Source organism: Phyllostomus discolor, chromosome 6 (assembly GCF_004126475.2).
Source record: "Phyllostomus discolor isolate MPI-MPIP mPhyDis1 chromosome 6, mPhyDis1.pri.v3, whole genome shotgun sequence".
Lineage (NCBI taxonomy): Eukaryota > Metazoa > Chordata > Mammalia > Chiroptera > Phyllostomidae > Phyllostomus > Phyllostomus discolor.
The window spans coordinates 150,861,450-150,876,216 of NC_040908.2; positions in this window are offsets into that span (position 1 = coordinate 150,861,450).

Genomic DNA, 14,767 nt, shown 5'->3' on the forward strand with positions numbered 1-14,767 from the left:
CATGTAGAAAGTTTAGGAGGTTCCAAATTTTCTCCAAATTTTCTACTTAAAGAAAAACTTCTTTAAGTAGAAAGTTTAGAAGGTTCCAAATTTTCTCATTCTTGCATAACAACTGTCTTTTCCCCAAAGTGCTATATAGCTTTACCCTTAATCACCTCCTTTCTCTAGGGATCCTTCCCAAGCAAGAAGGCTCCAGTCACCAAGGGTACTCGTCCTCCAACTGTAATACTTGTCTTCTGAGACTCTAGAGGGAACTCGAGATACGTATATTATCCCTTCTCAAAAAAATGACAACCAACTAAGCCTTTCAATCATTCAATTCATAATCCCCTGGGCCCTAGTGGATCCTCAAATGTGGTTTGAATTTGCAAAAAAATTTCACAATATAAAAGAAAAAATAGAAGGATGTTGATGATAATAAATTATCTAAGTAGTTTGAATATTATAATTGTTAAATATGATACACACACATTTCCTTGAAGATTTCTCCCCTAAGAAGAGATCATCTAAAAGATTCTTTAGTTTCACATATTAAAGTTCATTTTATACAAATTTTAAAATACGGTACTTAGTGTAGTTATGAAACTATGTTTTACTAAAAAAGAAAATTTCAACAGTTATTTTTGGGATGACTTTTATTGGTTAATTAATTAAAGGCCTTTAAATACAGGGTCTGGCAGAAGTAATGCCTGCTTGAATATGTTTGGTAGGGTAATAATATAGGTGTAATAATTTACAGTTTTAATTTGAACATTTTACCTAAAATGTCATATGGTATACTTGAGTATAATATTATTATATTATAGAATTACATGCTTATAATCTTATAATAAAAGATTTTGAAATAAGAAAGGGGGATTATCTGTGCCAGACCCTGTATTTCAAATGACCCAAGTTGTTTTTATAAATTTAACATGTTCAATTTCTTATTTGATATTTCAATTTTTTAGCTATCAAACATTCTAAAAATGTAGTTTAAAGCAATTTTCATTAATTGAAAAGTATATTAATAAATATGATGTCATTATCTTAAAATGTTCTAATAACTTATTTTAAAACTTTGTATATTTACTTTAAAAACCACATTTCTAAATCAATTAATTTATTACATACTTTAAATTGAAACTGATGATACTTATTTTATACCAAAAAACTAAATTCTCTCAAATAATACAAATATGTAAAATGTGAAAATTTTTTAAAAGAAACATTAACATTATGGTTTAAAGTCCATCAACATGTTTATTTTTATACTTTTCCTTGTATTTAAAAGATGCACACCCACTTAGGAAAAAAAATGGCATCTCTTGGAAATCATTTTTGCGAGATGAGGTTGTAAAATGACCTGCCATCTTTGTCACGATGCATTTTAGGGCTATTGTTGGGATACAATATCATTTATATCTAGTTTCAAGTTAAATAGCATCAAATTAATTATTCTCCTCACTGATATCAGCAACCCTCATCCAGACTTCTATTTCATGCATCAAATTTTTACCTCTTTACTCTTATATTTAAATGTCTTAGATCTAATTCCTGAGACGATAGCACTTGATAGAAGTTTCCATTCTTTTTATATTTTACCAATCTTATAGGGACACAACTCCAAATACCTCAATAACATCTGGTTGAATTCTGAGTGTCTCTCACAACTTCATCTGACCCTGAGTTCACATACTGCATCCTCAGTGTTGACTGAGATAATACATGGGAATACAATGATTGCCACGTGCCAGGAGACACTAAAACCTTATCAATCCTTTCATTATTTCAGCAAATCTAGTTCTACTGGGATTAATATTATCCCCCACTTAGAGGTGAAGGCACTGAGTCAAGGTGTTTAGTAATTTATTTAATACTATACAGCTAATAAGAGGTGGAACAGGATAGGAGACCAAGTGCATGCTCTTCATGGAATACTTGGGTATGGAAACTAAGGCTTAGAATTGTAAATGGTGCTTCTCTCCCTCACACACATTGACCCTCTCACAAAAGGCTACAAAAATTGGCCTGCTCTTGTTTTCCATTTCTGTGACTTTGGGCCTGAGAGATTAGTCACCTTGATTTCATTGTGTTCTTTTCCTGTATGGACAAGTTTGCTATATGCTTTAGATGAATTATACAGAATCTTTACAGCAGTCTTGAAAGTCACCAGCTTCTCTCCCCAACAACACAAGGAAGTAGCCTTCATACTCATTAGAAAGGGGGCAACTTGACTCTCAGTTAGAAATCTGATGAAAAGATACTTGAAATCTTAAATGTAGAACTGCCGTGACTAACAAAGAGACCCATATTGTCAATATTTTAAAAGATCAAAGTTATTAAACTTGGGTTTGTGCTCCTTGGAGAATGAAAAAGTCTTATTTTTCTCATAGGACCAGTACAGAAGCAGCGGAAATAAAGTGTCATTTGTAATTAAAATGAGGGCTTTGGATGTTGTTTAAGGATAAAAACGCAATACCCATCTTTTCAAAGTAACTTAATTACACAGATCATATGGGGAATTAACTGAGTTTCGAGGACATTCTTTCAGAGAACAAAATGACAAGAAAGAAATATTGCAGATGTGCAGATAGTAAAAAGGTCCATGGAAACTAATTATGCATTGATAATCCAATTACCTGTTGCATGCAGATCTCCAATCTGTTAATTATCTCCATTTATTTTGAATCAGCTTTCAGCCACTGAGATATGTTATGATGCATTCAAGTCTTTGCCATAATTCAACATTTTTAACTTATTTTTGTAATATAAGGAAAATGGCCTCTTTTTTTTCACAACTTTGACTTGTAATGTTTCCCATTCCTGTTAAGCTGTTTTGGAATGGTATTATTTCTCTCCAACATGAAAACACAGTCAATCCCAGCTTCAAATGGAACAATTGTTACTGAACATTTTAAGCTAGTATTGGCATTGTTTATTGAATTTCATAACTGTACATGAGACTTTATAGAACACATAAAAACAATTATATTCAATGCATTAATATCCATTTCTCTCTCAGTTCATATCACCCTGCTATTTCCCCACATCGATGAGATATGATTAAATGCAGGGGTGGGCAAACATAGGCTTACAGTTTGTAAAACACAGACTTCATTTATTATTATTTATTAAATATTACATTATTTACCTGTATAATAGCTGTAAACCTATGTTTGTCTACCTCTCTATTCATTATACAACCCCACAATAGTGCAGAGAAAATGCAAAGAACTGAGTTGATTGATTGATTTTTTTATTCATTTATACCATCCTTGCCATGATTCTATAAACTATAATCTTCATTATCCTCCTAGGGGAGCCAAAAATGTAACATAAGAATCTTCAAAACATCTCTGCAGTTAACCTAGTAGTAGATCTGAATGGCTGGAGTAAATAATGTCATGCTACTAAATGGAGATGATGTTGAAAGGAATACATTGGTCTCTGTAAATAAAGATGAAACAACTACATACATCTGTAGTTTTTGCTGTTTTTCTTCATCGAATACTTTTTTTGTTTTGTCACAGTTTTCCAATACTAATGTCCATTTTTCCAAGTTCTAATCCTCACAAGAGAGATTTGGTGAATCTAACCAAATGGATGTGCTCAGAGCTGGCCCGATTAATGATGGCTCTGCCAGGATATCTATCATCTATCTATCCATTATCTGTCTATCTATCTATCTATCTATCTATTATCATCATACCTGGGGTTAATCTGGCATAACTATGACAACTACACTCAGCCTCTTAGTAGCAGGGGTAAACTACCCCTGTAGAAAAATGCATTAAAAAGGTACTTCAGCAAAATATCTTTTTTGCACTATGCCTTCATGACTGCTTGGATTTTCTCTCTTTGTGCATGATATTTCCCTTATCAGTGACACTACTTCCATTTTTCACATGCAAACTTCTTCATTGGCTCTTCAAGGGTACAGTCAATATTCTCTCCCATGTGACACCTTCCCTGACTTTTTAGTTTCCCTGCTCATATGGCAGTGTGTTCCATGAACAACCATCACAGCAATAACATCTGTTTATTTTTCTAATAACAATGACAATTAAAAAGCAGAGACATCCAGAATGGATCAGTAAGCAAAACTCAACTATATGCTGTCCACAGGTGACAAACTTTAAATATTAAATATGCAGAGAGTGAAAGTAAATGGGTGAAAAAGATATAACATGAGAATAAAACAGAAGAAGGCTGAGTTGAGTGGATTTAGACAAGTTTACCTCACTGTGTGTTTGCAAAAGTGGGATAATAACAGTACCTAACTCATAAGGATTTTGTGAGCCTTCACTGAGTAAGTATCTAAATGTTTAGATCAGACACATAGTTCTAAAAAAGTGGTTAGATATGTTTATTATTGGCTAACATTTCAAGAAACACATACAAGGGGCTATGGAAACTCAAAAGAGGTCATCAATTTTGCCTGGTGGGTTACTGAAAGAATTCAAAGGAGAGGTGGATGTACACAAGATTGAGAGAAAACGGGGGGGGGGGGGGGGGGGGGGGGGGGGGCGGGGGGATGTAATTAGCAAACAAAAGTGGAGAGAACATTTCAGCATGTGAGTAAAAAGTGATGAAAATTATATGGTATATTTGAGGAATAGTAAAGGATTTAATAGTTAGAGGATAAAAAAAATCCAGTGAAAGAGGGAATGGAGATTAGATTGGAAATGTAGCAAGGTGTCCTTCAGGGACCAAGATCCAGCATGAGATAAAGCAGCCCTGCCACATTGTACCTTAGCTGTGTGATCCCTGGAAAATGACATAATCTCTCTGTGCTTTCATTTCTATAGTGATTATGAAGATTGAAGTATATAACACGTGAAATGTATAGAGTATTTTTGGAATAAATATATGAATCTATCACTTAGAATGTTGTTTCATGTAAAAAATTAAAGTCATCTAATCTCTTAGCTACTAAATATACTACCAAATGTAAGTTACCATTTCTTAAGTGCCTAATAAGAACTATATCTACTGTATTAAATATGATATACATAGATTTTCTTTTTCTTTTATTCTTTAAAACAACAAAGTGACATAGATATTAATTCTGTTTTTTTTAAGATTTTATTTTTTTATTTTTAGAGGGGGTAGGGAGGGAGGGGGGAGAGAGAGAGAGAAAGAGAGAGAGAGAGAAACATCAATATGGGGTTGCTGGGGGTTATGGCCTGCAACCCAGGAATGTACCCTGGCTGGGAATCAAACCTGGGACACTTTGGTTCCCAGCCCATGCTCAATCCACTGAGCTATGCCACCCAGGGCTAATTCTGTCTTTACCAACAAAGAAATCCAGATCAAGAAAAAATGAAGCTCTGACCAGTGTTGCTCAGTTGGTTGGGAGTCATTCCAAGAGATGGGAGGTCACTTGTTCAATCCCTGGTCAAGGCACATGCCTAGGCTGTAGGTTTGGTCCCCAGTTGGGGTACATACCAGAGGCAACCAATCGGTACTTCTGCATTGATGTTTTTCTCCCTCCCTCTCCTTCTCTCTAAGAATAAATAAAATCTTGAATTAAAGCAAAATTAATCCATTCTTATAGGTTTACACAGTAAATTTAAACATTTTTGTCTAATTTCAAACACATGTTCTACTCTATTTTACTGTCTTAAGTTTATTGATATTATGATTATCATTTATATTCTATTGGTATGTATCTCTTTATTCTGTTAGAGCATTTAACCTGAGTTTTAAAACTTAACTAGGGAATGTTATTATATGAGTAAAGTTTTTAATTACAAATGATTCCATATATGTATTCACTTATGTCTCTGTTTAAACAAAACTAATAAAAATAAAGAACATTTTTTGGATGCTAAACTGAGTGAAAATTAGAAATATTTACTTTCTGAGGATCATTCTTTCCAGAATATATTAAGAAAAATTTTCAAAATAATAAGGCAACCCACACAAAAATAATTTAGCATCTGATTATAACTAAAATTTCCATCTCTAGGGCATCCATCTGACTGTGCCCTTGTTGAAAACTTAGGCTCTTTAAATATTATGCAAAATCTCACTCTAAACAAATATGAAGCACATACCAATGACCTAAAGCTACCACCATGGGTCCAAGAGAGCATGACAGGCCCCCCACTATCTCAGGGGTGCCATCAACAGTGGGGCTCACACTGGAAACGGTTTCTCTAATTTCCTTTCATAATTGCACAGCCAGACTCTCTTTTGTTTCTCTCAAGTGCATTTGATTTCTTTTCCAGAATACTTTCACAGTATAAGAACAGACTATTTTTATTAGTAGAAAGGCCAATTAAAGTTAATTATTGGAAGTTGGACCTTCCATGGTATGTAAAGTTAAGTTAAAGTGTATACATTGTGAATTCTTGACAAGAATCATTTCCCCCAATGAGCATGATTACAAATGCCTTTGGGGGTGACCTCCAAGAGTGTTGCAGAGTCCTAAAGTTCATTCAGGCATCAAATAAAAAGAGTCCTTGGATTAAAATCTATTATTCTCTTTTCTATTTTGGTTTACCAAGAGCATCAAAGGGGAAACAGAGCATTTCTCTAGCTTATCATTGGGTTATTTATGAAGATGCTTTTGTGATGTGCTGAGAGGTACTAACTCTTTGGAATCAAAGAGTCTTTTACAACCTACATAATATTTAATATTTGAAGATTTAGGTCCTCAATTGAGCTTTAGTTTCCTCTTTGTTAAACTTTGTTGGAGCTGTTAGAAATACTACATGAGCTTACATGTAATTCTTTTAAGGGAAAACTTTTCACATTTTTAATTGTTCTATGCAATATATCACCAACTTGTGTAAATATTAAGATCTAGTGAGTGTACTCTTGCCACGCATGCTCAGTTCAAAGGACAGGACACTGAGCAAGGTCACCGTTCTTTTATTAATGTCCTCAAGATGCCCTACCAAGTCAGTTGCAGGGCTGATACTTAATGCCAAATGATTAAAGTAAAACAAAACACAGATAAATAATGAAGTTATCATTTCCAGTATCACGAATTATTACTACTGATCCTCCTACTTTGTACCTTTACTTACTGGAACAAATAGGTGTTTCACCCCAAGAAATGATTAATTAATTTCCCAATAATTGGCTAACATGCAACATTCACCATAGGAGGAGGAAGAAGAGAAGATATTCAATGTATATTTTTCAGATTTACTTTTGTTGTATGATTGGGTTAGCATGGGCAGTTATCTAATATTACAGATATTATATATCAATTTATAAAACTAAATATCAATTTATAAAAGAATTATAGCTATAGCAAAACTGCAATATTAACCTAGGTCATGAACTCTATAATAAAACACCAACTAATACATGTATGAGACATTCATATTTAAGTAAACTGAGGTAATCAGCTGTTGGTAGGTTGGTCTTTTGTCTTTTTCTCCTTTTCCAAAATAACTACACTTAGTTCACTAATGCTGAGTCTTTGACTAATGCGTCACTGCACCACACATTGTCTTTTTCCTGGTAATTCATAATGTGAAAGTTTATTTATATCACAAAAATAATGGGCAGATTTTACCTCTAATTAAGATTACTCATTAGTTCACACCCATCAAGAATTCTGCTGTGCATCTAATTCATCACCGCTTACATTAATATACCCAGTTTAATCACAGCGATGCCAGGAATTATTCCATCATTACCAGAGCTGCACTGAGGGAGCTTAATCTTCCCCAAAGAAAGAAATCTGAACATTTAAAATTTGGGGGATCCTGACCTGTGTGTATGTTTAACAATACACATGTTTAAAACACTTATTCCCCATCTAACGTTAAAGCTTAGTTTTTGCTATCATGTGACCTGATGAGTGGTAGAAAATGTTTGCCTTCACTCTGAAAGGAGATCTGTGTTTCAATGTTTCATCAGTATGGGCACAATATAGATGACATGGATTCTGACAATCTAAAATACAGAAAAAATTTCTATTAATAAAGGTTATTCATCTTAACCTTCCCTCTCCCTTCCAAAGTGAGGAAATAATTTGTAAGTGCCTTAGCCCTCAAGTCTTAGTTCAAGAACAAGTAAAAATGAGCATAGGATCTCTCAACCTCTTCAGAAAATAATTTCTTAAGTGGACCTCTTCTGAATGAGTACTTACCAAGTAAAAAACTTGATAATTTGGACTAAAATCTTATGGCAATATTTGGAGAAAAGCCACTAGGAAGTGCTGCCTAATTGTCTCCAACCCAATTTATTCACAGTCTAACTTCATTAGTATCCTACAATGGTGGCTCCAAGATTTGCTGTTTGTAAGTGAGGGAAAACTACGGTGAGCTTTCAGCCTGAGTAGTACTGCTTCACAGATCCTCTGGTATCCCAAGAAAAGGTTAGCTGAGAACCCTGTAAACATAGCACTATTCTAAACATGGTGAGCTCTTCTTGCCTGGGAGTGTGGCATAAAATAGTCAAGAGATTTGTTTTATGCCAAAGATAATTTTTTAATGTTCTGTACCTTCAAGCATATTAAAATCAAATTTGGGAGCATTAATATGTTGTTTGCATTTGTGCACTGGTAGTTGGATGAGTCACATACTCACAAACAAATAAAGCACATTTATGGATACTGATAAACATAAAAAACAATGGTAAAACTATATACAGCCTGGAAGTTTATCATGGAAATAGATAATTTAGAGCAAGCAACAAGGGGTTGATGGCGTTGGAGAGGAGACTTGAAGTTTGTGCAGAAGCTGGATGGGCCATGGGGAGCATGGCAGGCAGAATTCTAAAGATGCCCTTGCAGATTCCCTTCCAGTTTGACCAATCTAATACTAATCAAGGTACCTCTGTGAAGGGATTTTGCAGATGTAATTAAAATCCTTCAAATGACCTTTAACTACTGCAAATTATCAGAGCTGGCCTAACCCAATCCAGTGACATTTTTACAAACAGATTTTTCTTTTGCTTAGGGCAGAAGTCAGAGAGACATCTACTCCAGCTGATTCTGAGGAAGAAAGCAAATAACTGTCTTGTAAACTTCTGAGGAGTATCTCCTAGAAGCTCAGAGCAACTCCCTATCAACAGCTAGAAAGAAAAGGTCATACAGCTGCAAGGAAATTCAACCTGCCAGTAACCACAAGATTAGAAAAGAATACAGACTCTCAGATAAGGATGGCAGCCCTGCTAATGTCTGCGAGCAGCCTGTGAGATCTGAGGAGAGGATCAGCTAACTGTACCCAGACGCCTGACCCATGCCACACGTAGGATAATAAATGTCTTCTTGTTTTATGTTGCTGAGTTCCCGGCAATTTGTTACTATACCAATACACAGCTAATACAAGAAGGGTGTGTGGGAACAGCATGGAGATGAGAGTAGTCCAGAGTAAACACCAGTTGGCCTGGAGTGGAGGGAGAACAGTGGTGGGGAGGAGAGGAAAGGTACCTGAATAATGTCAAGCTAACCCTTGGACTCTATCTGTTGGAGAATCAATATAGCATGGTGGTCTCAAGATGAAAATGATCTACTTTATACCAAGTGTTGTATGGTTGGAGGGTACAAGAGAGTGCAGGTGAGGAGACGAGCAAGGAAAGGAGAAGAGGAAGAGAGCAGGTGAGTGAGAAGTGACCAGATATTAAAACAGACACTCTGAGAGGTCTTGGAAACAGAATAGCCAATTATTTATTAGAGAAATAAATTTTGGAATATAGAGCTATAGGCACAAAGAACAAACTGACCTAAAACATAGTGGAAAGAAAATGAACAGATTCTTTGAAAATTTTTGGCCATGCTCTGTAACTGAGAGGATGCAAGTTATTAGCAACACATGACTTCAGCACTTGAAAATGGGGACATAGAAAGTGGCAGTAAGTTTAAAGAAACTGACTTACCAAAAGAGACTACTCTGAAGATGGAGCTGACGTGGTGTGTTTTAAACAATCTGGTAAGTTTTGCTACCCATGGTAACTATGCACTAAAATTTATGAGGACATATATGGTGTATGCATGGGTGAGTAGAGATGATAACTATTGGTTAAAATTTGAGACTTTGTGTGAGTTGATTTTCCCCTGACAGTCCCTTGAAAATGTATCCAATTCTTGAATTGTCAAGGGAGAGATAAGAACAATTAATGTGTTCTTCTTAGGTAACGATGGATCATCCTGTTAGGAATCACTGTTTTTCCGTTGGGAGAGAGCCATCTGGAAACAAACGCAAGAGAGTGCTCAAGAGGGTAGATTTACTGAATCCATGATAATAATTGAAATTTAAAATATCAGAACAGATGTAAACAAGAAGGTTGCTTATATTTAAAGGAAAAAAACAATTAAAGTTCACAATTAAAGCAATTTCTTATTTGAAGTTATGTGAGGACTCTGGCTTTGCATAAGCTCCTTGTAAACTGATAAAAAAAGAAACAAAATAGACTCAATATTAATCAGTGCTTATAGGCACCGTGTTTATCATCTTCACATGACACTCTAATTTGTACAAACTCCAAAGTGAGATGAATTCTTTTCCCCTTTATTTTTTTTAGCAAGGAGAAACCGAAATTCAGAGAACTCAATTAATAAACTTCTAAATCCACAGTGCTAGAAAATGGGAAATCTGAGATTATAATTATATATCTGATTTCAAATCTAAATCTGCAGCCCATTATTCCATGTCATTCCCCTAGCCTCTGTCCATTGGGCCCCGTGGATGGAGTTTTAACAAGTACCAAACACATAGTTTGATTTAAGGAGGAAAAAAAATTCCCTTTGAAAGGTTAATTGGTCAAAAGTTTCAGAAAATACAGCCCTGGCTGGAGTAGCTCAGTGGATTGAGCGCGGGCTGGGAACCAAAGTGTCCCAGGTTCGATTCCCAGCCAGGGTACATTCCTGGGTTGCAGGCCATGGCCCCCAGCGACCGCACATTGATGTTTCTCTCTCTTTCTCTCTCTCTCTCTCTCTCTCTCTCTCTCTCTCCCTCCCTCCCTCCATTCCCTCTCTAAAAATAAATAAATAAAATCTTTAAAAAAAAGTTTTAGAAAATACAAATAGGTCAAAAGAAAGATAAACTGCAATATTAAAACTGGGTAGTATTTCAGATGTATGGCAGTGTTGCTGAGGTATATGTATTACACAGGGAGACAGCGGGAAATGCACACACCTGTGCACACACACACAGACACTGGAGCAACAGATGACCTGGTTCATACAAGGGAAGGCTCCAAAAAATGGAATTATCTTCTGGGTGGCAGGCCTCTTTCAGTACAGGTTTCCCCCGCTAAGTGAGTATTCTGGAATCCTTTTGTATCAGTGTACCAGCTGGCCTTGTTGTGAGAGGCTGTGTTCATCTTCAGTGAATATGTTTTGAAGGTTCTTTCAACACATTTCCCTATTTTGTGATGGTTGCTTTACAAGAATACCTGCCTACACTGCTCTGAGAGTTCAGCAGTTTTTGACCAAAAATAGCATGACCCCTGTGCCCCACCCTCCTTGTTCACCCAGTCTTGCCTCAAGCTACTTTTTTTTTGGTTTGCTTTTTTCCCAGAAAGAAAAAAGTCTTCAAAGGGAAATGGTTTGCCAGATGTGGAAGATGTGAAGCAAAAAATGGCAGAAGCATTAAAAGGCACCAAAATCAATGAGTGCAAAAGAGTTTTGAGCTGTCTCAACAAATGTGTCCATCAAACGGGGAGTACTTTGAATGTGACTACAGTTTAAACATGTAAGAATAAATACACATTTTTTACATAAACAAATACCGGGTTGTCTTGGGTCCCCCTCTTATACTATCTTCACCATTACTGTATTACATTGGGCATGACATTTAACATCTCAGGAGTAATTCATAATCTAATAAGATGAGATACACAATTTGAGAATTCAGTAACAGTTCATAATGCACCATCTTATAGAAGGCTTGCAAAAAGTGTTATTTTATACCAATCTGCAATATGATTTGGAAGTAAGAGTTTAAGATAGCTTCATGTTTGTCTCTAATGTTATTATTGTGTTTCTCTTTTAAATGTTCATTCAAATGCATAGAGCTATGCTACCACCCCCACAATCCATGTTTAGAACCCTTTCTGGGTATTCTAGAAAGATCCCTCATGTGCATTGGCAATCTCTGTTCCTGAATAAGCCCCAAGCAACCTCTGATCTTCTTTCTGTCTTTATACACTTTTGTTTCCTGAGAAGTTCATGTACATGGAATTATAGATACTGCAGCCTTTGGTATCTGGTTTCTTTCATTTAGCACAATGTTGTTGAGGTTCATCCATCCTACAGCATTTGTTACCTCATTTTATTGCTGAACAGAATTTCACTGCTTGAATACACCATATTTTGTTTTTCTACTCATCAGTTAATGGACCTTTTAAAAATTGATTTGTGGCTAATATGAATAACATTTCTATGTGAATTTACATATGGAAATTTGTGTGAACTAATTTCTCTGGGGTAGATTCCTAAGACTGAAATTATTGGCCATAGAGTAAATACATTTTTAATGCTTTAAGAAATTGCCAAACTGTTTTCCAAAATGGCTATATGTTTTACATTTCTACACTCAATGTATAATGGTTGCAGAGTTTCCACATCCTCATTAACATATGTGATCATCTATTTTTTTATTACTGTCACTCTAGCGAGTGTTTAATGTTATTTCATTCTTATTTTAATTTGTATTTCTTAATGACTAATGATGCTGCATCTTTCATGGGCATATTTGCCACCTATATCTTTCTTTGCTCATTTTTTAAAAACTGGGTTATTTTTTCATTACTGAGTTGTAAAAACTTTTTACATATTCAGGATACAAATCATTTACCAGATTGATGATATGTGAATTCTTTTTCCCATACTGTGGCTTATCTTTTTAAATTTTCTTAATGATAACTTTTGAAGCATTAAAGTTTTGTTTTAAAGATTTTATTTATTTATGTTTAGAATGAGGGGAAGGGAAGGAAAAAGAGAGGAAGAGAAACATCAACATGTGGTTGCCTCTCACACGCCCCCTACTGGGGACCTGGCCTATAACCCAGGCATGTGCCCTGACTGGGAATCAAACCAGTGACCCTCTGGTTCACAGGCCAGCACTCAATTTATGGAGCTGCACCAGCCAGAGCTGAAGCACTTAAATTTTTAATGGTGATGAAATGTAATTATTCATATGATAAATTTATATAGATAGTGTCTTGGGTGCTATATATAAGAACTCTGCCTAACACAAGTTCATGTAGATTTCCTCTTATATTTTCTTCTACAAGGCTTATAGTATTAATCCTCACATTTATATATTTAATCAATTTTGTGTTCACTTTTGTCAACAGTATGTGGTAATGATCTAAATTCATCTTTTTGAAAAAGGCAAAATTAGTGACTCAAACTGATAATGAATTATCCAAATAAACTGGTCATACATGAAGACTTAAGAGTTGAAAAGGAACTAGGGCTACAAATGGCTGAAGGGGTATGATCTGCTACAAGGTGCGTTGCGGAAGCAAACTCTTACTTCAGAGGACAAGCACCTGGGGACAGGAGCCATGAACCATGTCAGGAAAATACATTTACATCCTTAAAAAAAAAATCAGCATGCCTGCAGATAAAAATCCCTGCACACACAGAGGGTGAGCTATTGTAAGGGTCATGCTGAGGGCTGGCTCTATGGTTGGTGCACCCCAAATGGCTAGTGATAAATGACATCCTAGCTTGGCTCATTCCAGCACTCGTGGGCTCATTTAATACGGAAAGTCACATAGGCTTGAAAGGAGACTTCAGCAGCAGTACAGCATTAATAATGTTTTGTTTTTATGCAGGAGAATTGTATTATCTTTACTATGGGCTTTAAAATCTCGCCTAGGATTTTTGTTGCTTCAGAGGTTTGCTAACAGGAGCTTGGTTAAATTGCTTATAAGAACAGAGGAGAGAGGTTATAAATTGCAGACTTTCCAATTCCCAGAGCTACTTAAGAATCATGTACAGCTGAGGGATATTAATATCCCCTACAACCCTGCTCCAGTCTTGAAAAATAATAATAAAAAGAAACGCCTTCCTTTCTCTCCACCATATTGCTGCTCTATTATTTTATCTCAGGTAAAAATATTTCCACCAATCATTTTCTTTATGACCTTGGTGCCTTTACCTCTCCAAGCAGGATAATTTTTTTTATCACTCTCAGCTTTGGACCTAACCTTTGAAGACTTCTGGGATTTTCTGGGACAGTAAATACTGAATGGCTCAGGAGTCCACATTCCTGCTCCCCTTTTGATAAACAGTCTCAACTCTCTGCAGACACTCAAGTAGGCTAATGGGACAGCAAAGGAAACAGGTAAGAGAGTGACAAGCAGTCTCTGACTGCACAGTTGATTTTGAGGGTGTTCTTAAATGTATAATGAAAGTCCATTGTCTGGGGAAGCATGCAAATGCCAAGTAGCAAGAGACAATCTGGAGAGCTAATCTCTCCTGCCATTGACAAGGGACAGGGTCTGACTAGACTGAACAATTATACAGGACTCGAACATGGGACTTGAACCTTAGAGAACCAGATGCTCCATATTGATGGTATTTACCAAAGTATCTGCTCACTTCTGAGTAACCCATGAGAACTAAAAGTTAATTAAAATATGCAATATGGCCAGCTACTGTGGCAAGAAATAAGGAACTTTAAATAACCTAGGAAAAATATCTGAGGTTCATCAGCAGTCAATGTACATTCTCTCCACAACTTTTCATGCTGACATATCTCCTACTCATGTAACATTTATTCAACAAATATTTATTATTGCCACCCTCACATGGGTCAGTGTAGGCACCTGGGCATCTCAGAAGAGTGCATCAAGCCCCTGGCCT